The sequence below is a fragment of the Nuphar pumila genome, chromosome 11 (genome assembly GCF_984573655.1).
Source record: "Nuphar pumila chromosome 11, dmNupPumi1.hap1.1, whole genome shotgun sequence".
NCBI lineage: Eukaryota > Viridiplantae > Streptophyta > Magnoliopsida > Nymphaeales > Nymphaeaceae > Nuphar > Nuphar pumila.
In genome coordinates, this window is record NC_143259.1 from 4,074,886 (window position 1) to 4,099,315 (window position 24,430).

General features: G+C 38.2%; 1 pseudogene across 1 annotated transcript in view; it reads right to left on the reverse strand.

The window, feature by feature from the left end:
• Nucleotides 1-2,692: 2,692 nt before the first annotated feature.
• Nucleotides 2,693-24,430, reverse strand: part of LOC149821682 (CMP-sialic acid transporter 1-like) — a 31,741-nt pseudogene continuing 10,003 nt past the window's right edge. Inside the window, exons 3-8 of the transcript XR_016426053.1 lie at nucleotides 23,773-23,987; nucleotides 23,561-23,636; nucleotides 4,496-4,665; nucleotides 4,119-4,305; nucleotides 3,141-3,218; nucleotides 2,693-2,992 (exon numbers count right to left, since the gene is read on the reverse strand). The product of XR_016426053.1 is annotated as a CMP-sialic acid transporter 1-like (transcript). The remainder of the gene's footprint in view (nucleotides 2,993-3,140; nucleotides 3,219-4,118; nucleotides 4,306-4,495; nucleotides 4,666-23,560; nucleotides 23,637-23,772; nucleotides 23,988-24,430) is intronic.

A 24,430-nucleotide genomic window follows, 5' to 3' on the forward strand; every position in this document is an offset into this window, starting at 1 on the left:
TGCGTGTGGACGATCTTCGCGTGCTTATCTCGTTAGAAGCATGCGCGCATGCACCGTGCACCATATCACAAAGACATGTAGACACGAAGACGCGACTCTGGTTCGACTCGCAGCTTCCAAAATTGTTTGGAAAAATAGAACAGGAAGACACATAAAAAACTAATTTTTCATATCTTAATGTTAAAATACATTTTTATTGAAATAAAACTTTAAAATATTGAAAAATAACTAAAAAATGTTAAAATACTATTTGTCCATGTCAGTGTCAGTGACCGCGTGTCTGAGTGTCATCTCGTGTCACAAGAGACACAACACCAAAATGGCGTGTCCCTATGGCATAGACTGTGTGTTCTTGCATCCCTGCAATCTCGACCCATACCGGATCAGGTAAAAACTTTAAATTTGGTAATAAAGAGAAGAGGGCCGATTAAATATTCGGGTCAGACCCATAAGATTCATGAAACATACTGAGCGAACCGGGTTCACTTTATGAAATTTCTTATTAAACTCAGGCCCAAATGACTCCCGATTAAAACCCAGAAATTTTTTAACACAAAGACATTTTACAAGTTTAGCTTAGGTATGGTTTATGTTATATAGGATCCAGATATGGTTTTCCCTTTGGTAGGTCAGATCTGCCTCGGATCCAATAGCTGTCTCTCAGAGTCAAATTCGAGTCCGGATCCACCCGGGTCTGGTGAAGGTCCCACCCGTTAACGTCCCTACTTGTGGTTGTGGGTACTCTCTCTCTCTCTCTCTCTCTCTCTCTCTCTCTCTCTCTCTCTCTCTCTCTTTGTGATTTTGTCATCTTTTCACTTTCTATTTTTGTAGTTCTTCCGTTTTTATGTGATTTTGCAATCTTTTCGCTCTGTTTTTGTAATCCTTACATTTTATGTTTCTTTTTAGGATTATTTTATCTCTTGCTCCTTTTGTACTTTTTCCAATTTCTAATTTCCGCTATTTCAGTCGTATATTGGGCGTAATAGATGGCCAATCGTCTTGTACTGTAATAGGAGATTTAGAGGTCATAGACCGCCACTAAATCTCTTAGTTCGCATCGCCGAACTCAATACTGTCTAAATTTGCATATTATTTCACATCACTTATTTATCTTTTAAACAACTTTGAAGTTGTTTGGTCATTCTAACCTATGTCATCAATGTGGATGATATTGAGCTCGCCGAGTTGCCCAAACTAGGGATGCAAAAGGGACCAAATACAGATCAGCTAAATACATGAGAGTCGGATTCAGATACAACCAAGAATCATAAAAGCCTCATCCTTGATCCAACCGATTTGCATCACTAGCTCAAACGATTAGGCAATTCTTGGGAAGATGGGGGAACCCGTCTTGCCTGGGAATTGGGATCAATTATCCCTAGGATCTCTCTGGTGGCGTGTTTGATGGGTATCCTTTGCAAGCTAGGGCACTCACCCTGGGTTTACTATTTAGGAAGGTGGCCTAAGTAGCCTCCATTCCTAAGCAGGTCCTTCATCAGAAAAAATTAATGATAATAATGTAAGTGATATACTGGTGATCTGTGATGTCTGGGTTTGTACATTAGGACAAATTCATTTTTTCCATTTTTCTGTATTTTATCATACAAACAGGTTAGACTTAGGTCCATGTTACCGAGCAGTCAGATTTTAGGTTTCTCAATATCTTTCATTATAACTAATAAGGAAAACACAAGTCCATAGAGCCATTGATCCAGTATGAGAACAAGCAAGTGAACAATCGGATAAAGGAACTCATATGTTGCCTACATCAAATAGGGCCATTCAGCTAAGAAATTGAGCTCGCTGAGCCGAGCTACATGCCCGCTCATTTAGGTAAACAAGCCAAGCATGAACATAGCAAGCTTGGCTCATATAGGCTCGTTCTATATATTATATATATTTACATATTATGTATTTATATGTATCTATATATATTATATACATAATATATATATATATATATATACCAAGGGGTCTCAGCTTGTTTGGTAGGTGTAGCACGCCAACTTGGGTTGGGACATTGCAAGTTCAAATCCCAATAGTATGATTGTATAAGTGGTGGGGAACTGCCTAGCCCCAACTGGTCTCTCTATATATATAGAGAGAGAACTAAACATATTCGGCCCCATTTCTCGTTCTGCCCCATAGGTTTTAAGTGTTTTATGATAGATCTAAACTGTTAGATGTATTTAGCATGCTCGATTTAGTAGGAATTGACTCTTGAATCATGTTTTTTCAATGAAAAATCATATTTTTCTGAGCCAGGCCATTAAACAAAACCTATAGATCACATCTACGGTGTTAGATGTGAGAAAAAATATTTAAAACTATGATTTTTTAAGGGGCCTAACGAGACCTATATATATATATATATATATATATATATATATATATATATATATATATATATATATATATATATATATATAATCTAGTTTTAAAAGCACTTAAAAACTTTTTTTTAAGTGTGTCAACTCATGATTGGCACATAACAAGCTTGGGCTCGGCTCCTGATGAGCTCACGAGCCAAGCCCGAGCAGAGGCATATCCTTAATGAGTTGAGACCGAACAGCCCCAAGCTCGGCTCCTTTACCAGCCCTAACATCAGGCGTGACCAACCTCACAAATCACCAAATGCAGTAAGATTTCACATTGCCCAAAAGAAACACAATTTTTAACTTCAGTGACCTTAGCAGGAAGCTCAGCACAAAAATAATACAGCTAGACATGCCCATTCACAATATGATCATGATCTGTTTTATTGAAAAGGAAGGCAAGCACAAGCTTGATGTGGATGCTTGAATGGGAGGTAGTAAAAAAAATAGCCTGTTCAATCAAAACAAGATGTCCAGGAGTCGGTTCTTGCTTCAACTTTAACTTCATTCATGGGCTCTGGTACTGGTTTTGGTGTTGACGGCAAATCTCCCAGCATATGAGCAGGGGCAAAGTACATATGGAGGGACATCATGCAGATAATAATTCCCAGAAAAAGCTGTGTAAAACCGATGAATAGGACATAAGATAGTTAGCAACACATGAGCAAAAGAATAACCAAATGAAGTAAAAGATTTCAAGTACTAATTGTGCAAGTAAAACAAGTGGCACGGTCAAAACAAGATTGTTCTATTGAAAAAATTAACCTGAACTGTAGGCCTGAAATCAAAGAGATAGATGGACAGGACCATAGTCAGCAGCATCGCCATTGTGGTTGCATAAACCTGATGAAAAACAAAGCCCGTGATTATTTGCTCTGCTTGGACAACAATTTGATCTCATAAACTCAAACAAGATAAATGATGCAGTTCATTCAAGGTTCACATAATGTTTCAGATGCATGCTTCAAGAGATTTACTAGGTGGGTCGGCTTAAGGAGTTTAAGTTGAAGGACGTTGGCGTCGACACTCAAGGCGTGTGTCTCTTGCCACAAGGCCAAAGCCCACGGCAAATTGTAGGCAGGGGGAAGTACTCATAGAGCTTTACACTGCAGAAAATGAAACAGGGCCACATCAACCTGGCACCTCTCAGCCCATAATGGTGGCTTCTCACCATTATCCCAAAAAAAAAGAGTCCCTCTGATGCATGCTTCAAGAGATCTGATGACTGGGTAGACTTGCAGAAGTGCAATTCTTACCATCACTATGTCCTTGAAATAAGAAAAAAAATACACAGACGCTGCTGATTTGTAAAAGGACAAATCCAAAACACGTGCATGACATCATTCCCAGAGTCCAGCACCATATACAAGGATGAACCAGTTATGAAACATTATCCTCTAAAACAGAAATAATTGATTTCATCTCAGGAGAAAAGCTGTCTGAATGTTGAACATTTATTCATATCCAAAACTAGTTGCATAATTAAATATGATCATGAAAAAAGAATGGGATCCTAATGTTTCCAAAGGACCACCTCACACATTTTGTTGTTGATTTGTCATTTACTTACAATCTTTAAGATGCAAGCCAGATGGCATCAAAATTTTGGGTTTGATACTCCTAGTTGCACCAAGCCAATAAATAGAGGCAGCATTGTATATTGAAAGAGTAAATAGGCAAGGAACTGACAACTGGATTTTTAAGCTACAGTAGCTCAAAAGCTGTAAAACTTTGAGGGATTACCTTAACAATAATGTCAGCATATTTCATCAACCATGACAGTAGCAACCCAGAGGACCCCAAATTCAGCACAACCAACCATGTTGTAATACTGTACCCATTGAAAAGACGCTGGCACCATGGGCCATTTTCAAATTTGTTGTTGATGTCATCTAAAAGAAGTCGTGCCATGTTGAAGATTGCACCAAATCTGCAGCATAATTTCCATCCAACTTGCACCAAATCTGCAGCATAATTTCCATCCAACATGTATATAATAAAACAAAGAATGACCATCAGCAAATATAAGCCAAAAGCACAGCAACTAGTTGTAATGCAATATTTCATTCCAGACATTACAAGATATATACAGGATTCTGGGGACAGATAGGAATACCTACCTATACAATTGTACATTTTACCAGTAGAGACTATCATTGTTTTTCTTCAAAAGAAACTCTGCATAGACACCAGCTAGTGCTGAAAGACAAGCAGATAAGATTCCAAGCAAGTATCCCTGTATAGGTGCTGAGAAAAGTGAATCACAATAGGCCTCCCCACAACCTTTTACCTGAAATGGCAAGTGTAAAATTTAAATTATAAGAAAGATAAAAATGTGATGCAAATCAGTTGCCCGATTCACGGAACTACACTACGAATTAAACTATGAAACTGGAAATTCAAATTAATTAAAGGAAAATAACAATAACAATAACAATAAAATAATATGAATAGGGAAAAGGGAAAGATAAAGGGTTTCTGAGAAATCACATCAAGTCTGCCTATCAAAAGTCCCTACAACAAGCATTTATAGGGAATAACCAAAACCCTAAGTCTAAATTGGACCTAAGATAGATACATTACAAATTAAGATCCAGAATTAGATGAAAACTAAAATAATAACTTAAACTAAGAGCTGGATCCAAATGGATCCTTTAGACCCAGATTGCACGTTGCTCCACTCCTGCATCATTCTCCCCGGGTTGGGAAAAGACTCGACCTCGAGTCTGGTGTTGCTTTTGTTTCTCCCAATTCCAGTCTACCTTCGAGGACCACAGAAATAGTGCAATCTTCGGCAGATGTGGATCTTCTAGGCATTGATTCGGAGGAGCTGATGATGGCAGGATCCATTTTGTAGACCATTTGAATAGGGAAAGCATGTAGGCCCAGTTGCTTCTAGGTGGCTGATGTAAAACAATACCAAATGGATCAGACTGCAGTATATGGGTCAGGATAGAAAGATCCAATTGCAGATGCACTTGGATCCAATTATAATTTTGCATGGGCATTGATGGGTTCAAGGTTGGGGTTAGGTTAGGTTGGATCTGGGTCCGATTCAAGTATGGGTCTAGTACAAGATTTGGGTTTAGGTAGTTTGGATCCGATTGGATCATGACCAATCGAGACGTCGGACCTAGAATAGGATAGGTTGTGTTATGGATCGGGTTTGGGGGTAAAAAAATGTTTGGTTTGAACTCAATCCAGACCCAAAATATTGTTGGATCTGGTTTTGATCTGGCCCAAGAGGTATCTGGAGCTTCACCCAAGTCCAATTAAGTCCAGTCTGGGTTTAGGTTGCACGAAATGGATAAAAATGGTGTCTTGGGTCCAACCTGATAGGTTTGGGACAAAAAATGGGTCGATCCGGGTTGGAATAACCTGGGATTGGGGCTGAACCGGGTCCAGTACCCCAGAAAATTGGTCCTAGAGCCCAGAACCGGTCGGAACCGGTTGAAACCGGGTCCCAAACCCCTTCTGCACAGAACCATGTGATATCAATCAGAAGAATATTTGTTTGTCTATATCAGTCATCTGTATCATTAAAGGTAATTTCTACGCGAGGGTATTTCTCCGAGAGATTTTCAAAAGTTGATAAATCTCGAGAATATCTCAGTAGTCTAAAAAATTGAAAAAAATATAAATAACAGTAAAAAAGCTAAGAAAATAATAAATTTTGCATTATTTTTCTTTCAAAAATATAAAGAAACATGTTTTAAAGGTTTTAAAATATAAAAGAAACAAAAAAATAGGAAATGCAAACTTTAAATAAATAAATAAATAAACTTTCTCAAAAAATATTGCGATATTACCACGGTATTTTGTTTATGGCGATATTTTGAAAATATCATGACATATTCTCGATATTATTGGCTACCTTGAAATAGTTGATAATATCACGATATTTTCAAAATATCGGCAATATCGGTGACAGTGGTCTATATAAATTACAAGGATCCAGACTCCAGACCAAGGGATCCAAATAAAATTTCAGATTCTAGATCTTGGTGGAAAGGCATTGCAAATCAACAGAAACCCAATGCCTCTATTTATATCACAAAGTGATGAGGTTATAACTCCTAGTCGTGTTACCGGGCTTTGACATATCAAGCACGGATTATTCTTCTTTTGGATCAAATGATTTTTTTCAATCTATTTTCCTCCATAGTTAACTCCTCAAAAGTTTCGACTATGGTTGGCACATCTCCTCTATAAAGGAGAGCCGACTTGGTCTCTTCAAATTTGGGTCTAAGCCTATTAATAAATTGGTAAAAATGCAACATGTTTATTTGGTTTTCACGAAGTTCTACATCTTGGGGACAATGTCATTTTGGCTCAAGAAGAGTCAATTCATCCCAAAAGAGAGAGAGTGCATTGTAATATTCTGTAATGTTTATCTCTCCTTGGGTCATAGTTCTTACTTTGTTTTGAACATTACATATGTGAGCAATATCTTTGTCTTTCTATGTCACATGGGTGCAGATGCGAGGGTGCGACACTTTCAAAAACCTTGGGTGCGGGGGTGTGACAAAATATATATATATATATATATATATATATATATATATATATATATATATATATATATAAAATATAATTTTTAAGTTTTATCAGTTAACAACATTGAGAATTGATCAAAGTAGGAAATAATGGAAACTTTGTCCAAATGCCTTTGAAAAAGGTGAACAGTGTTTCAATCGAAATTTTGAGGTTTTTTTTTTTCGCTTCTCCCCTTATCTACTCTTCTTCTTCCCTCATTCTTCTTCCTTTTCCTGAATTATTTTGTACACCCACACCTCAAGTGGGTCTGTTTCTCTCATGGATCTGAGGCTCACGTGAATCCTGTTCACGTGAACCCAAACCATAAAAAAGAGTGGTTGTGTTTCACGTGAATCGCTGAGATCGACTCACGTGAAACACCAGACCAATCACGATCCCTATTTCATTTTATTGATATTGCCTGTTTGACATTTCTTTATTGCTTGTTTGTTCGATCTTCCTGTGTGCACCCTTCTCCTCGTACTTGCACATTCAAATATATGTTTACTGTATAGTTCCTTTCCTGATTCTTATTTATGCAAATATATTTAACGTGTGAAGGTGTTTTTCACACGTCGTTGAATAGCAGTTTTCACAAGTTGAACATCAGTTCCTGCATCCTCTGATTCTGACAATTTACGACCCTCTGTTCCAAAAAAAAAAGTTAGAATTTTTTGTGGATACTCTTGTTGATTCTAATTCTCAATGGACTCTTATCACTCTTAATCAAACCTTTCTTCAAGTCTTCTCAACCAGCTTGTTTCTGAAAAGTTACAACAACAACAACTACGCCTTCATCCCAAAACAATTGGGGTCGGCGATATGAACCAAAAAAGAAAATCATTCTGGGTCTTCCACATGAATCCTTCTCCTCCAATCATTTCTATCCAATGCCATTTCCTCGGTGAGGTTCAAAGCATTCATATCCTTTCCTATCACCTCCATCCATGTCTTCCTAGGCCTACCCCGACCTCTTTTAACTAATATATTTTTCTATTTCTCCATCCTTCTAACCGGAGCATCATTAGGCCTTCGCCGAATATGTCCAAACCACCGTAAATGATTCTCTCTCATCTTATTTTCAATTGGTGCAACGCCTACCTTCTTACGTATCTCCTTGTTCTGAATCTTATCTTTTATTGTATTTCCACACATCCATCTCAGCATACGCATCTCAGAACTCATTTTTTGAATATGATGTCTCTTGGCAGCCCAACATTCCATACCATATAGTAAAGCGGGCCTAATAGTCGTCTTATAAAACTTTCCCTTCAATCGCAATGGCATTCTACGATCGCACAAGACTCTAGTTGCACTTTTCCATTTCATCCACCCAACCTTTATCCTATGATTTATATCTCTATCAATTTCTCCATGCTTTTTAATGATAGATCCCAAATATTTGAAACAATCATCCACCGGTATTTCTTGCTCACCAAGCTTCACTACACTTCCATCACTACTTCGTTGCTTACTAAACTGACATTCCATATATTCAGTCTTACTCTTACTCAACTTAAAACCTCTTGCTTCCAATGTTTGTCTCCATAATTCTAACTTAGCATTAACCCCAGCTCTAGACTCATCAATCAAAACAATATCATCAGCAAACAACATACACCATGGCACATTTTCTTGAATTGATCTCGTAAGCTCATCCATCACTATAGCAAATAGGAAAGGGCTCAAAGCAGATCCTTGATGTAACCCAACCGTTATAGGAAAATTGGTTGTCACCCCTCCACAAGTGCGGACATTGGTTACTACGCCTTCATACATATCTTTAATTATACTAATGTACTTGAGAGAAACACCTTTCTTCATCACTGTCCACCAGAGAACGTCCCTAGGTACTCTATCGTATGCCTTCTCCAAATCAATAAAAACCATATGCAAATCTTTGTTCCTCTCTCCATATCTCTCAATAAGTTGTCTAAGAAGATGTATAGCTTTCATAGTTGATCTTCCAGGCATAAAACCAAATTGATTCTCCGATATCATGACAACCTTCCTCAACCTAGACTCAATCACCCTCTCCCAAAGTTTCATAGTATGACTCATGAGTTTTATACCACGATAGTTTGTGTAATCTTGTATATCATTCTTATTCTTATATAGAGGCACCAAAGTACTCTTCCTCCACTCATTAGGCATCTTATTTGTCCGCCAAATCTTGTTAAAAAGATTTGTCAACCATTTTAAACATTTCTCTCCCAAGCATTTCCAAGCCTCGATAGGTATACCATCTGGGCCAACTGCCCTTCTTGATTTCATTTTCTTCAAAGCCTCTGCAATTTCTTTCTTTTGAATCTTGCGCATGAAGTCACGATTCATCTCATGAAAAGGATAAAATCTCCAAGATCCTGAGCATGACTTCCATTAAATAGCTTATCAAAATAATCTTTTCATCTCTCCTTAATCTCCTCATCTTTGACTAAAACCCTTTGCGTTCATCTTTGATACATCTAACAATACCCAGATCCCTCGATTTCCTATCTCTCATCTTTGCAAGCCTATAAATATCTTTCTCGCCCTCTTTGGTATCCAACTTGTCATAAACCTCCTTATATACCTTATCTCTCGCGTTTCAAACTACTTTTTTAGCTTCCTTCTTTGCTATCATGTACTCCAAATTCTCATTATCACGACTCTTACTTAGATTTCTATAACACTCTCTTTTAACCTTAATAGCTAATTTGACATCCTCGTTCCACCATGATGTATCCTTACCTAGCGGTGCACCGCCTTTAGACTCACCCTATACCTCCTTAGCCACCTTTCTCATGCCACCCGCTATCGTATTCCACATTGATTCTGAATCCTCCTCGAGACACCAATCAGCTTCTTTAACTACTTGCTCTACAAACATTCCTTGTTTAGCTCCTTTCAGTGCCCACCACTTACTTATAGGATCTATCATATGTCTATCCCTTTTGCGGCATTGTCTAATTCTAAGATCTAAAATTAAGACTCTATGTTGTATAGCTACACTTTCTCCTAATATAACCTTGAAATGAAATGGGGATCTTCGAAACACGAGCTTTGATTAACAAGAGCAAGTGTCAAGAATGACACTAAAGCATAACCCTTAAAAAGGGTATAACTGGAAACAAAATAAAAATAAAAAATGTATTCTTTATTGATATGAAAAACCAATTGCTTAAGAAGCATTGGAGTAAAATACAAGAGGGGCTGCACCCCTTTATATACACAGCTGAAAGAGGACTCAATAGAGCTGTTGGGTACAGTCCAACAGCTCTATTTAGAGCTGTTGGAATGTGTCAGTCCAACAGCTCTATTAAGAGCTGTTGGACTGTGTCAGTCCAACAGCTCTATTGCTAGTCAAGTCTGGACAGGACTTGACTAGCAACAGTCATTCTAGTTCAAACTGAACTAGATGACATAAAAACAAAAAATAAAAATAAAGGAAAAAAATACAGAAAAGAAAGAAATTAAAAATGTATTTATATATATATATATATAATAATATAATATTATTATATATACATATATGTACAGTTTTACATTTTAACACTCCCCCTCAAACTTACGGTACAATGAGCGAAAGTTTGTCTAAGAGAAAGTGAAATCGGGGAGCAGCGAGAGGCTTTGTAAAGAAGTCTGCTAACTGATATTCTGAAGTGACATATGGCAGATCAATTATCCCGTGTAGATATTCCTCTCTGACGTAGTGACAATCCATTTCGATGTGTTTGGTGCGTTCGTGGAATGTTCTGTTACTGGCAATGTAGATCGCACTTTTGTTGTCACAACACATTTGTGAAGCCTTTGTTGCTTCAACTCCCATGTCAGCAAGCAGTCGTCGGAGCCAAACTACTTCCATGGTCGTGGTTGCCATGGCTCTGTATTCAGCTTCGGTGGATGAGAGAGATACCTTCTGCTGCTTTTTACACCTCCACGAGATTAATGATTCCCCTAAAAAGACACAAAAGCCAGTGGTTGAGTGTCTGTTATTGGGATCACCTCCCCAATCAGCATCAGTATATGCAATTAAATCAAGAGAAGAGGAGGAAGATAAGAAAAGTCCTCGTGAAAGAGAGGACTTGATGTATCTGATAATACGCATGACTGCTCCCATATGAACAGAAGTAGGAGCATGTTGAAATTGACTTGCTGTATGAACAGCATGTGCTATATCTGGTCTGGTAATGGATAGATAGGAAAGTGCCCCGACAAGCTGTCTGTAAGGAGTAGGGTCTGCAAGAAGTTCTCCATCATCAATCTTCATTTTAACATTAACAACTTCTGGAGTGTCAACTTTCTTATCATCAGTAATACCAGACCTGAAAACAATATCAAAAGCAAATTTAGTCTGAGATAATAAATATCCTCTAGGAGAATAAGCAACTTCAATGCCTAAAAAATATCTCAACAAGCCCAAATCAGTCATTTCAAAATGAGATTTAAGAAGTGTTTTGATTGTTGCAACTCCCTGTTTATCGCTTCCGGTGATGATCATATCATCCACATAGAGAAGAAGCACAATGATCCCTGCATCAGAATTCTTAATAAACAAAGCAGTGTCAGTTAAACAGAATTGAAAACCAATATCAATCATAACACGACTAAACCTATCATACCAAGCTTTTGGTGCTTGTTTAAGTCCATAAAGAGCTTTTTCTAAGCGAAGGACTTTACCCTTAGGAATACTTAGACCAGGAGGGGGTTCCATATATACTTCTTCAACTAGCTTTCCATTTAAAAAAGCATTTTTGACATCCATTTGAAAAATAGACCATTTTTTGATAGAAGCTAAGGCAATTAAGGTTCGGACAGTAGTCATACGAGCCACCGGAGCAAAGGTTTCTTCATAATCAATCCCATATTCTTGGGCATAACCTTTGGCTACTAAACGGGCTTTATATCTTTCAAGAGTACCATCACTCTTGGTTTTAATTTTATAAACCCATCGACATCCTATAGTTTTCTTCCCTGGAGGAAGATCTTGAATATTCCATGTAGAAGCCTTTTCAAGTGCATCTAATTCAGCTTTCATGGCTTCTATCCATTTGATATCATTTTTTGCTTGAAAATATGTGGATGGTTCTTCATATGAGTGAATTAATGCAATAACTGCCCTATATGTGGGTGAGAAAGACTCGTATGATACAAACTTTTCTGGAGGCCTCGAGATTCGGGATGATTGTCTAGTTGGAATGTTAGAATATTTCTCAAGTGCACATGGAGTATTAGACTCTTGTCGCCTGGAATATTGAATACTAGTATCTCTATGAACTTCTTCATTTTCAACATTAAGATCAATAATTCTGTGATCATCATCAAAGTTACAATCAAGGTCATATTCATCAGATGTTGATGTTAGATCTAGCAAAAAGGAGTACTCAGTGACGTCTTTTAATTTTCTAAAATCAAAGAAGCTCTCCTTTTCAAGAAAGGAAACATTTCTAGACACATATAGTTTATTATTTTTGAAGTCAAAACATCTATAACCTTTCTGGTTTTCAGCATATCCTAAAAAGGCACAGGGAATCGCACGAGGGGAAAGTTTATCATTTTTGTCAGTAAATATGAAACATTTGCACCCAAATATTCTTAATCTAGAGTAGTCTGGAGAAATGTTCATAAGTTTTTCAATGGGAGTGATATTTTGTAACGAAGAAGATGGCATCCTATTAATGAGATAGGTGGCAGTTAAGGCAGCTTCTGCCCAAAAGTCTTTAGGGACTTGATTTGCTATTAATAAAGTTCTAGTGGTTTCTATAATATGGCGATGTTTTCGTTCTGCCAGTCCATTTTGTTGAGGTGTATAAGGACAAGATCTTTGATGTGTGATGCCATGCAATTTAAGATAATTTTGAAAATCTGTGGATAAAAACTCTCCCCCTGAATCTGTGCGAAAAATAGTAATATCATTTTGAAACTTGTTTTTAACCATATTATGAAAAGTTTGAAAGTATGAAAATACTTCAGACTTATGTTTGAGAAAGTACATCCACGTATGTCGGGAGAAATCATCGACAAAAATAACATAGTAAACAAATCCTCCTTTAGAAATTACTGGTGCAGGACCCCAAACATCCGAGTGTATTAATTCAAGTGGTCTTGAAGAGAAAAAGGTTCTGTTCTGAAATGGTAATTTTTTCATTTTGCCGAGAATACAATCTTTACAATCAAATGATTCAGAGTTACAAAATTTCCCTAGATTTGGAAAATGTTGGATTTTGGCTATATGTGGGTGACCAAGTCTCTTATGCCACAGTTCCAACTCTATTTTTTGAATATTATAACAAAAAGCTTTCTTCGGCATTTCCAAAAAATCCATGTAATAGAGCCCTCCTTCTCTATGGCCTTCCCCAATCAGCTTGCCTGACTGGCGATCCTGTACCCAACAACCATGAGAAGAAAAAGAAATATTACACCCATAATCAGAAATTTGAGATACAGATAAAAGATTTAAATTTAATTTGGGAACATGTCTAATTTCTGGAATAAAAAAAATTTTTGTTTTATAAATTTTTTCAAAATTTCCTATTCCTTCTATTTCAAGAGAAGTCCCATCAGCAGTAAAGACCTTTGACACACTTGTTTTATTTTTAACACATTTGGATAGACTTTGATTATTTGGGGTCATATGAAAAGATGCACCAGAGTCAAGAAGCCAAGAAATTTTACCTAAATCAGAAAAAGATGAGGCTGCTGCGCCGGTTGAAGCTTCAGATGAGGAAGAGGCACCTTTGATGAGAGGCTGAAGAATCTCCATTAGTTGGGCCAGGGAAACTGGTGCATCCTGATCTTTAGGCTCCGATCCAGCAATTGCAGCTCTTTTTTCTCTCAGTTCCTTAAGTTTGGGACATTGTGGCCTGTAGTGTCCCGGTTCATGACAGTGATGACAAATAACTTTCTTCTTATCATAGTCACCATTTTGTCGGTTAAAGTGAGGAGGCCTATATGATCGAACATGATTCCCTGGTCTAGACACGGCTAAAACGGAATCATCTTCAATTTTTAAAGAACCTTTCCGGAGACGATTTTCTTCCATTGTTAACTCTTCAATAGTTTCAACAATAGAAGGAATTTTTCCCCTGTGAAGTAGGGCCGATTTAGTGGTTTCAAATTCCGGCCTTAATCCAGTGATAAACTGGTAAAAATGTTCAGCATCGAGTTGTTTCTGACGAAGCTCGATGTCTTCGGCACAATGCCACTTTGGTTCTAAAAGGGAAAGTTCTTCCCAAAGTTCGGACAACCCATTGTAATATTCACGAATAGTTTTGTCTCCTTGTGTCATCATTCGAACTTTTTCTTGGAGGTTGCACACGTGTGCAATATCTTTAAGGGAATACATATTCTTAAGGTATTCCCATGCCTTATCGGCATGATCAAATTTGGCAAGACTTGAGCATTTTTTAATGTCAACGCTATTGATAAGCCATGACATTATCTTCGCATGAGATATTCTCCATTCTTTCCATTTCTTCTCGTATGAGGCAATAGCCTTGATTTTCTCTTCTTCCGATAGAGGGACCTCTTTATCTCCCTCCTTTTTAGTAAGAGATAGCTTAGGTTCCGAATCGGAACCATCCACAATCCCCCATAAGCCTTTTCCCCATATATGGTGCTTCATGATTGAAGCCCATGTTACATAGTTCGTATCGCTTAGTTTCATAGGCATGATGGTGACTTTATCATTGTCATCCATCGATTACAAGGAGAGAAAGAATAGGGATAGAAGAGAAACAAGAAGAAAAATGAGAAAGAAAGAAAAAAAAAAAACAATACAACAAGATGTGAAATCTTCTCCAATGAAGTGATAAAACACTTCTCTTCAAGTGGCGAACACTTTTGCAAACGGGCACGGAAACCGAGGCAGCTTTTCCTCAAGATTTAGTACTTCCGCGGCTCTGATACCATGAAATGAAATGGGGATCTTCGAAACACGAGCTTTGATTAACAAGAGCAAGTGTCAAGAATGACACTAAAGCATAACCCTTAAAAAGGGTATAACTGGAAACAAAATAAAAATAAAAAATGTATTCTTTATTGATATGAAAAACCAATTGCTTAAGAAGCATTGGAGTAAAATACAAGAGGGGCTGCATCCCTTTATATACACAGCTGAAAGAGGACTCAATAGAGCTGTTGGGTACAGTCCAACAGCTCTATTTAGAGCTGTTGGAATGTGTCAGTCCAACAGCTCTATTAAGAGCTGTTGGACTGTGTCAGTCCAACAGCTCTATTGCTAGTCAAGTCTGGACAGGACTTGACTAGCAACAGTCATTCTAGTTCAAACTGAACTAGATGACATAAAAACAAAAAATAAAAATAAAGGAAAAAAATACAGAAAAGAAAGAAATTAAAAATGTATTTATATATATATATATAATAATATAATATTATTATATATACATATATGTACAGTTTTACATTTTAACAAACCTTACAATCGATGCAACAACCCCTATCTCTCTTTCTAAGTAGGAAAAAATCTATCTGACTAGTATTAACCCCACTTTTAAATGTTACTAGGTGAGACTCCCTCTTCCTAAACCAAGTGTTTGCTAAGATCATACCATAAGACAAACCAAAATCTAAAATCATTTCTCCACTTTCGTTTCTTTCTCCTATACCATAGCCTCCATGGATACTCTCAAATTCATCCCTACTAATGCCTACATGCCCATTAAGGTCACCGCCGATGAAAAGTCTTTCTCCATAAGATATCCCTTGTACTACTCCATCTAAATCTTCCCAAAATTGTTGCTTAATGGAATCATCTAAACCTACTTGATGTGCATAAACACTAATAATATTAATAATATCCGTACCTAATACTAATTTAATAAGTAAAATCCTATCACCCTTCCTACGGACCTCAACTACATTATCTATAAACTCACGACTCATAACAATCCCTACTCCATTCATATTCCTATTTATTCTTGTATACCAAATCTTATATCCCCAAGGTTCTATCACTTTTGTTTTCTCACCTACCCATTTGGTCTCTTGTAGACATAAAATATCAATCTTTCTCCTATACATAACATCTACTAACTCTACCAACTTACAAATTAAAGACCCTATGTTCCAAGTGGCTAACCTAATTTTATGGTCTTGGACTAACTTCTTTACCCCCACCCGTCCAACAAAGTGAGGGAACCCTTGCCTATTTGACACCACACCCGGTGTGACGCATCGCTTCCGAGCGACGACCTAGCAACCCTTGCCCATTTATCACTGCCTCCGGGCCTATAGAGTACAGCGCGTCACTCAGTAGGGAACGTCCCAACGAAATTCTCATATTGGTTCATATTCATAGGGTATGACTAAGTTTTTATGTTGGCTGTCACAGGCCTACCGCAACCCTCCTCATTTCTGAAAAGTTAAACACCTCAAATTTCTTGATTTGGAAGAGACAAATTATTCCTTTCATAAGGTGTCAAGGCCTCTTAGGTCACCTGGATGGAACCACTTCAGTCCCACCAGAATTTATCCCGAGAGAAGAAAAAGATTACCAAGGGGCGAGTTCAATCGTGTATGTCAAAAATGTTGAATTTCTCAATTGGAAAACGAAAGATCAATCAGTTGTTGCATACATCACATCAACTCTGTCTCAAGAGATTCTCATTGCCATTCCTAACAACTGTACAGCGCTACAACTCTGGGAACGACTGGTTCAGACGTATTCGCAGATTTCTCAAGCAAGGGTGGTTTTTCTAAAAAGGAAATTTCAGTTGCTAAGAAAAGATTCTATGACCATCATGGAATATTTGAACAAGATAAAGATCATCACAGACCAGCTTGCAGTTATAGGGTGTGCTGTTAGTGATAATGACATGGTGCAACAAACTCTGAGTGGATTGGGATCTGACTACAATATGATAGTTACATCACTATTGTGCCTTCCTGTTCTTCCCACCTTCGATGAGCTACGAGCCAAATTGATCTAATATGAAATGACTCTGAAGGGATTCTATGAAGAAACTCATAATCATCCAAATACTCAAGAAGTTTTGACCACAGAAGTGACTTATGATAGAGGACGGGGACGAGGAGGACAAGGGAGAAGTGGACACGGAGGGCGTGGTTTGCTTCCCACTCCAAACATGTCAGCTCATGCGCAGGGAGCAAGATCCATTCTTACTTGCTTCCTTTGTAACAAGAAGGGGCATATCAAGGTGAATTGTTGGCATAATCCAGAGAATAAAGGAAAGGGTCCGCAGACAGAAACCAAAAGAAAGTTCACAAATACCAGAGACAATGGAGAGATTTAAAGATTTGCTGATATTTGTCTTGTCAGAGTTAAAATTGAAGCAGAGTGATGAAGGCACATGGTTTGTCGATTCAGGGGCAGCAACTCATGTAACCGGCGATGTAGGTAAAATTTCTAACCCTATTCCTTATTTCGAAAAAAGTAAGATTGTCACTGGAGATGAATCCCACCATCTTGTTTCTCATGTTGGAAAGACTATCATTCCCATGTCACATTCCACTCTTACCCTTTCTGACGTTCTTCATGCTCCTGACATTAAGAAAAATATTGTCTTCGTCTCCAAACTTATTGATGATAATAATGCTTCAGTTGAATTCACTCTTTTCTCTGTGCAGGTCAAGGACCTACGCACAAGGAAAACATTTGCTGAAGGAAAGAGACGAGGCAACATGTATGTCTTTGAAGAAGCTCCATGTCATGATGTTCGCCCTGCTCACCTGATTTCGAAGCCTTCATTAGAGTCGTGTTTATCCTCTTCTGCCAGTGTTTTTAGTATCTCTAAATGTAATAAGCCATTCTTATGGCATAGTCGGTTAGGACATTGTGGGAGTCATTTTATTGAGAAACTTGTTTCTAGTAATCTCATTCCAAAAGAAAGTCTTAATGGGGATGAGAATAGTAATAAATGTTCTAGTTGTCTTCCATGCAAGAGTCATGTATTGTCTTTCCATTTCATTAATAAGAGAGCTTCAAAACTTTTTGAGATTATTTGTTCTGATGTGTGGGGACTCGCCTCAATTGTCTCTGGGTCTGGAAGCAGATATTATCTAATCTTTGTTGATAGTTATTCTCGATACACTTGGATATATTTCATAAAAAATAAGTCAGAAGTCTTCTCTTTGTTTTAAAATTTTCTTTCCTTGGTCAAAAATCAATTTTCTGAGTCCATTCAATTTTTCCAATGTGATGGAGGTGGGGAATTCTCATCCCGTGATTTTATTTCTTTTCTTCGAAATAACGGAATAGGAAGAAGGGTGTCATGTCCTCACACTCCTCAACAAAATGGCATTGCTGAACGAAAACATAGACATATCATTTAAAGTGCCATGAGTATGCTTCATGACAAAAATCTTCCCGTCAACCTATGGACAGAAGCTTTTCATTCTGTCGTGCATGTGATAAATAGATTGCCCATGGTCGTTCTGGAAAATAAGTCTCCTTATCAGTGTCTCTTTGGAGCTCATCCTAGTTATCATGATCTGCGTGTTTTTTGATGTGTTTGATATGTGCATATTGATCGGTCCCTGAGAAACAAGTTTCAGGACAAGGCCCAGAAGTGTAGGTTTGTGGGATACGCAGCTGACTACAAAGGATATAGGTGTTATGATCTCACTAACAAACGTATCAGAATCTCAAGAAATGTTGTCATTGATGAACAAAATTTTGATGACAGAGCTGATGCAACGAATATACCAACTGAAGTTTACTATCCTTGGTTGAGTTCAGAACTTTTTGCTGGCTCCAATGAAGCATGTTCATCAGATTGCGTGCAGCAAGAAAAAGAGATGTTTGAGAACATTGAGACGTCGAGGCCACAGAATTCAAAGAAAGTACCGGGCAAGTACAAAGGCATTGTCTATTCTAGACAGAGACCGACAACATCAAGCCATTCAGATCATGTCTCAGTCAGCAATCTGACTCCTCACACTCTTGAGGTCAGAAAATCAAGCCGCATACGACATCCCATTGACAGGTGGGTTAGCTATAACTTCTCCTTGGATCTTCAACTCTTTTTAACTGCTCTCAATAAGGAAGATGAGCCCACTATGTACTATCAGGCAACCACTTCTACCAAGTGGGTAGAAGCCATGAATGATGAAATGCAAGCCTTGCATGAATGTGGAACCTGGGAAATTATTCCCAGACCACCTGACAAAAATATTATTGGATGTAAATGGGTCTACAAGATAAAGTACAAGCCAGATGGAACCATTGAACGATACAAGGCAAGGCTTGTGGCAAAAGGATTCACTCAAGAAGCAGGGCAAGACTATGATGAGACTTTTAGTCCGGTTGTAAGAATGGGAACAATTCGAATTATTATTTCTCTGATTGTTGAATATGGATGGAAGTTGAGTCAGCTTGATGTAAAAAATGCTTTCTTGCATGGGGACTTGAAGAAGGAAGTGTACATGGAGCAACCCCCTAGATATCAAGAACAAAATTGTAAAACTCGTGTGCAGGTTAAAAAGAGCTATCTATGGTCTGAAGCAAGCATCTCGCTCTTGGTTTGACAACTTCTCACTAGAGATTCAGAAACATGGATTTTCACATTCCATGCTGGACCACTCATTGTTTATTTTCAGAAGTCAGACTGTGACCACTCTGTTATTAATATATGTCGATGATATTGTTATCACAGGAAACTCTGTGGCCCACATCCAAGAAGTAAAAGACTTACTAGGTCAGAGGTTCAAAATAAATGATCTTGGAGCTCTGCGCTATTTTCTTGGTGTAGAAGTTGATAATCAGGCTCATAGCTTGACACTTACTCAGCACAAGTACACCGTAGATGTTCTCAACAAGGCATGCATGAAAGACTGCAAACCTTTGGGAACTCCGAGTGTGCTTCATCAAAAACTTAGTGTTCATGATGGAAATCTGTGTGATGACCCCACCATGTATCAAAGCATAATAAGAATGTTACAGTACCTCACATTCACTAGACCTGATATTGTTTATTCAGTCAATCAAGTGTCTCAATTTATGCATGCACCACGTACTGGACATATGGAGGCCGTCAAGAGGATCCTTAGATATCTGAAAGAGACTATTGGGGATGGATTGATATACTCACCACAGTCATATGGCAAAGATGAGCACAGACTCACTGTATATTGTGATGCAGACTGGGCAGGAGATCCTGACGAACGAAGATCTACATCAGGATATTGTGTCTTTATTGAAAGAAATTTAGTCTCTTGGAACAGTAGAAAACAAAAGGCTATCGCTAGATCAAGTACTGAGGCTGAGTATAGATCTATGGTTGCTGTTACTACCGAATCCACATGGATCAGACATCTACCAACTGAAGTAGGAGAAAAGATCTCCCACACTATCTTGCTATGTTACAACCAAAGTGTTATAAACATGTCATTCAATCCAGTACATCACAGTCGTGCTAAGCACATTGAGATTGATCAACACTTTGTGAGACAAAAAGTTGAAGAAAAAGAGATTGAGCCTGAGTTTGTCAATACTGAAAGACAAGTTGCGGACCTATTTACGAAAGGGTTAACAAAGGATCGTTTTTGGATGTTTAAAGGCAAGTTGTGCATGGTCCATAACCATGATCAACTTGAGGGGAGGTGAAAAAGGTGAACAGTGTTTCGGGTTTGGATCTTGTACCAGACCCGATTTGTATCCGGGTTCGAATATTACACCAGACCCAACCCGACCCAAAATGTAAACTTAAGTGTATTAATATAGCCATTAGGTCACGATTTCTGTATGAAGAAATCGTGAGCCGCAGCGCCCCTCTTGTAATCTTTTCTTCATCTCTCTCTCTCTCGTTTTCTCAATACAGGTACCAAGGTGGAATTCTAACAGCCTTCTGGTGCAATTATCCCAGTATCCCTGTAGAACCAAAAAAACTTTCATCGCTCCTACTTGTCAATGTGATACCTTGGATTCTGGTTTTGATGATACTGGTAATGCTCTTACCTTCGCATCCTAGAGTTAGATGCATCACATAACATGTACCTTTCACTTTTTGTCAGCATGTGCATCACAGGGCAACTTTGTGATCAATTTCTGCACACTAACCCTGAACCAACTTTCTGCATACATTCAAAAAAAAGAAGGAAAAAAACTTTCTGCATACCTTATAGTTCCAAGCATTTTAATAATACAAACAAAAGAAGCATCCTTTATGTGGCGGTGTCTACATTTGCAAAAAAAACATTGGAGATAGAAAATTCACCAAACTTTGGGAATAATAAAATTGTCTCATTCTTCTGTGGTGTTAATGTTTTCATTTTGTATGTCAATTTTCCTTCTTCCCCTATCTTGTGATAGGCCAGATGCAAAATATGCTACTCTTTATAGAGTCTGTACTACTAAACATCAGTCACGTTACCTTTGACATGTAACACAGGGCATTCTCAGTACCGTTGGGTAGTGCACCTTAACTTCATGCCTTTTATCATGTTGGGTAGAGATGTAAACGGTTTGGGTGCAACCCCCTACCTGACCTGAATCTGAGTCCATTAAATGGGTTTGGTTGCTAGATTTGTATTCCCGATTAAGGCAAGGCAAACTTGGTCACGAACCGTTTACATCCCTAATGTTGGGTTGTGACACGGAGCACATCATGCCCAAAGCAGATCAGGTCTATTGTATATACATAACTGATTCTTCAATATGTTCAATCCCTACAACACCTCTCATTTGATAAAGATGTGTCAGGATGCCATCCCACTCTCACAGTTCTCACATGAGACACACGGTTTCCAAGTGAAATATGCATTGGGGATTGAATATACATTGCTTATGCCTCGATCGAGAACCTTGTTTGTGCTTGGGGATCAGAAAGTCCTCTAACATAACAGTGGAACAGCATCTCGATCGCCCACCGGCTTCTCAACATCAGCCTGTTTGACATTGCCTGAATGCAGTGCATGGGAAGACAGAGAGGAGAGGAGGAGAGCAGAGGGAGTCGGGGGCATACCTGGAGAGGTCCGACGGAGCGGTCGGCGGCAGCGGTGGGGTTGGCGGAGAGCAGAGGGAGTCGGAGAGGAGACGAAGGGAGGATTAGGGCAAAAAAAATTGCCCTAATCCTCCCCTCCGAAGCATATTTCATCTGGCGAAAAAAAAAATTAATCTAAAAATTGGACACAAATGACCCTAGGTGCGTTGACCGCACCAAGGGTCGGGTTGACCGGACAGGGTGCCGCACCTGCACTGGATGCCGCACCCGCACGCGCACCCACGTCGCGTCGATATGGGTGCGGCACCCGATTTGCCGAGTCCCTGTGATATAGGTGTCTTTAAGATATTTCTATGCATCATTAGCAAAATCAAATTTCACTAAGCTAGAGCACTTGTAAATGTCCACACTATTGATGAGCCATCCAATGATCTTCGAATGACTCATCCGCCATTCTTTTCATTTCTTTTCATTATCGGAAACGGCTTTAAACATTTCTTCTTCCTGAAGAGCAACTTCTTTTTCATTCTCAATTTTGGTGAGAATAAGTTTAGGTTCCTTTTCGGAACCATCCACCAAACCCCATAGACCTTTTTCTCATATTTTGTGCTTTACTATGGATGCCCACATCACATAGTTTGTATCATTTAGGCATACGGGAATAGAGACGATTACTTCACTTTCATTCTCCATTTCTTTACAATGAAAGGAAAGCAGAGAGAGATAGAGAATCAAAAGAGAGAGAAAGAAAGATAACACAATTGATTGAGAGGTAGTGCACTTCTCGATGCAACGATCCACGCTTTGATGTTTCACGAAGCCCACGATCCTCCTCTTGGTATTATCAAGATCCTCCTCTTGGTATTATCAAGATCCTCCTCTTGATATTATAGGAGTGTTGCCTCAAGAGCACCAAAGCTCAGAAACCATGATGTAATGAAATGGATTAAATCCACCACACGTCACTTATGGACTTGCAGGAACACACTTAGCTGATGGGGATGTCATATTTATGACCGTTGGGAGCATATAATTATAACAAAGCAAAAGGACTAAAAAAGTACAAAAAATAAAATGAATAAAAAAGGTGGTCAGCCCCTAATGGGCTGACGCCTATTACAATGAAAAGACCATGGGTATTTCGGGTATATATATATTAACAAAAATAACAAAAGAGTAAGAGCCGAACTAGATGGACCAACTAAATCATGTTTCCTCACATAATATGCTTATTAACTCTTTAACAATAATTTATACCAAAAAGAAGCTTGTCCATGTAAAAATACTTGTTTTAGGTTAAAAAGGAAAACAGAACCACGATCCTACACTAGATCAAAGTGATTAGCACCTAGCAACATGATCTGCTGAACCCTATAACTCCGACCACTAATTCAATGATCTATTATTTTTAGCAATCATCTAGGGAAGTAAAGTGAAAAAAAAACAATAAATAATCTAAACTGGAAAAGATCTGCTTGCTGTAACTATTTCCTCGCCAATAGAAAGTAAAGATCAATATTGGTTATTTCCTTTCAACATTGAACGCTACAATGTTCTATATAATGTACCAGGCACCAAACAGTGCATGACATACTGCAGAAAGAATGTACAGCATATGAATGAGGAATCAATTCCATGGGCACAATAAGATACAAAATTTTAAACAATTAAAACTAATGAAGGCATATTAGGGGGGGGGGGGGGGAGCTAAAATGCCAACAAGTGATTTTGCAATATTCTGCAACTAACCTGACTTGTAGTGCCCACAGCTAGTAACGTAATGGCCATCCACAGCAGATTTGATAACTTCCTCCTCAAGAACATGCTGAAACAGTAGCAATTTAGTTCAATCATCTTTTATACCATAGAAGATGAAATTATACACCAAAATTTAACGTGTAGATAGAATTACAATTGAATCCCAGAATCTAAACTCACTTCATACAAAACAAGTGTGGTACCTGAACAATATCCCAGTTGTGACAATCTTCAGGTTACCCATTATCTGATATGTTGATGTATCCACATAAATCAGGGTAGCAAACTATACATTGTTGTGGATCAAGTATATGATAGAAGGAATGGGGAACAACCGCACACTCCTCCAGTTGGTAGTCATCTTTGGAGGAGTCGATGATTGGCACTCTCTCCATAGCAGAAAACATGATGCCACAAGCTGTTTTAACATTATATCATTACAAAAAATTTCTGGGATAAAGCATCAATAAAATTCAGAAGAGTAGCAAAGCACCTAAGCATTATGCACTGCAATATGTGATCTAAACGTAACCAGTTGAATGTGCTGCTGTGTTGAGGAGGACATAGTAGCCCAAAGAAATTGACCATACTTTTTTTGACTTTCTTAATGCGAGTTATACCAATATTATGGGGGTATTTTTGTCTTTCCCCAATTTTGTACTTACTGCACATCTTTAATAAAAAGGAGAGGCTCGATGGAGCCAATGGTTCTCTTTCACTCTGTCTCTTCCTTACTCTAAATTTCTCTCGGCTTTATTTCCTATTGCTATAACCCTTTGTTGCAGATAGTTTCGGTATCAAAGGGTAGTCAAGCAACTTGTAAAGAAGCAGCTTATGATGGTATCAGAGCAGCATCCACAG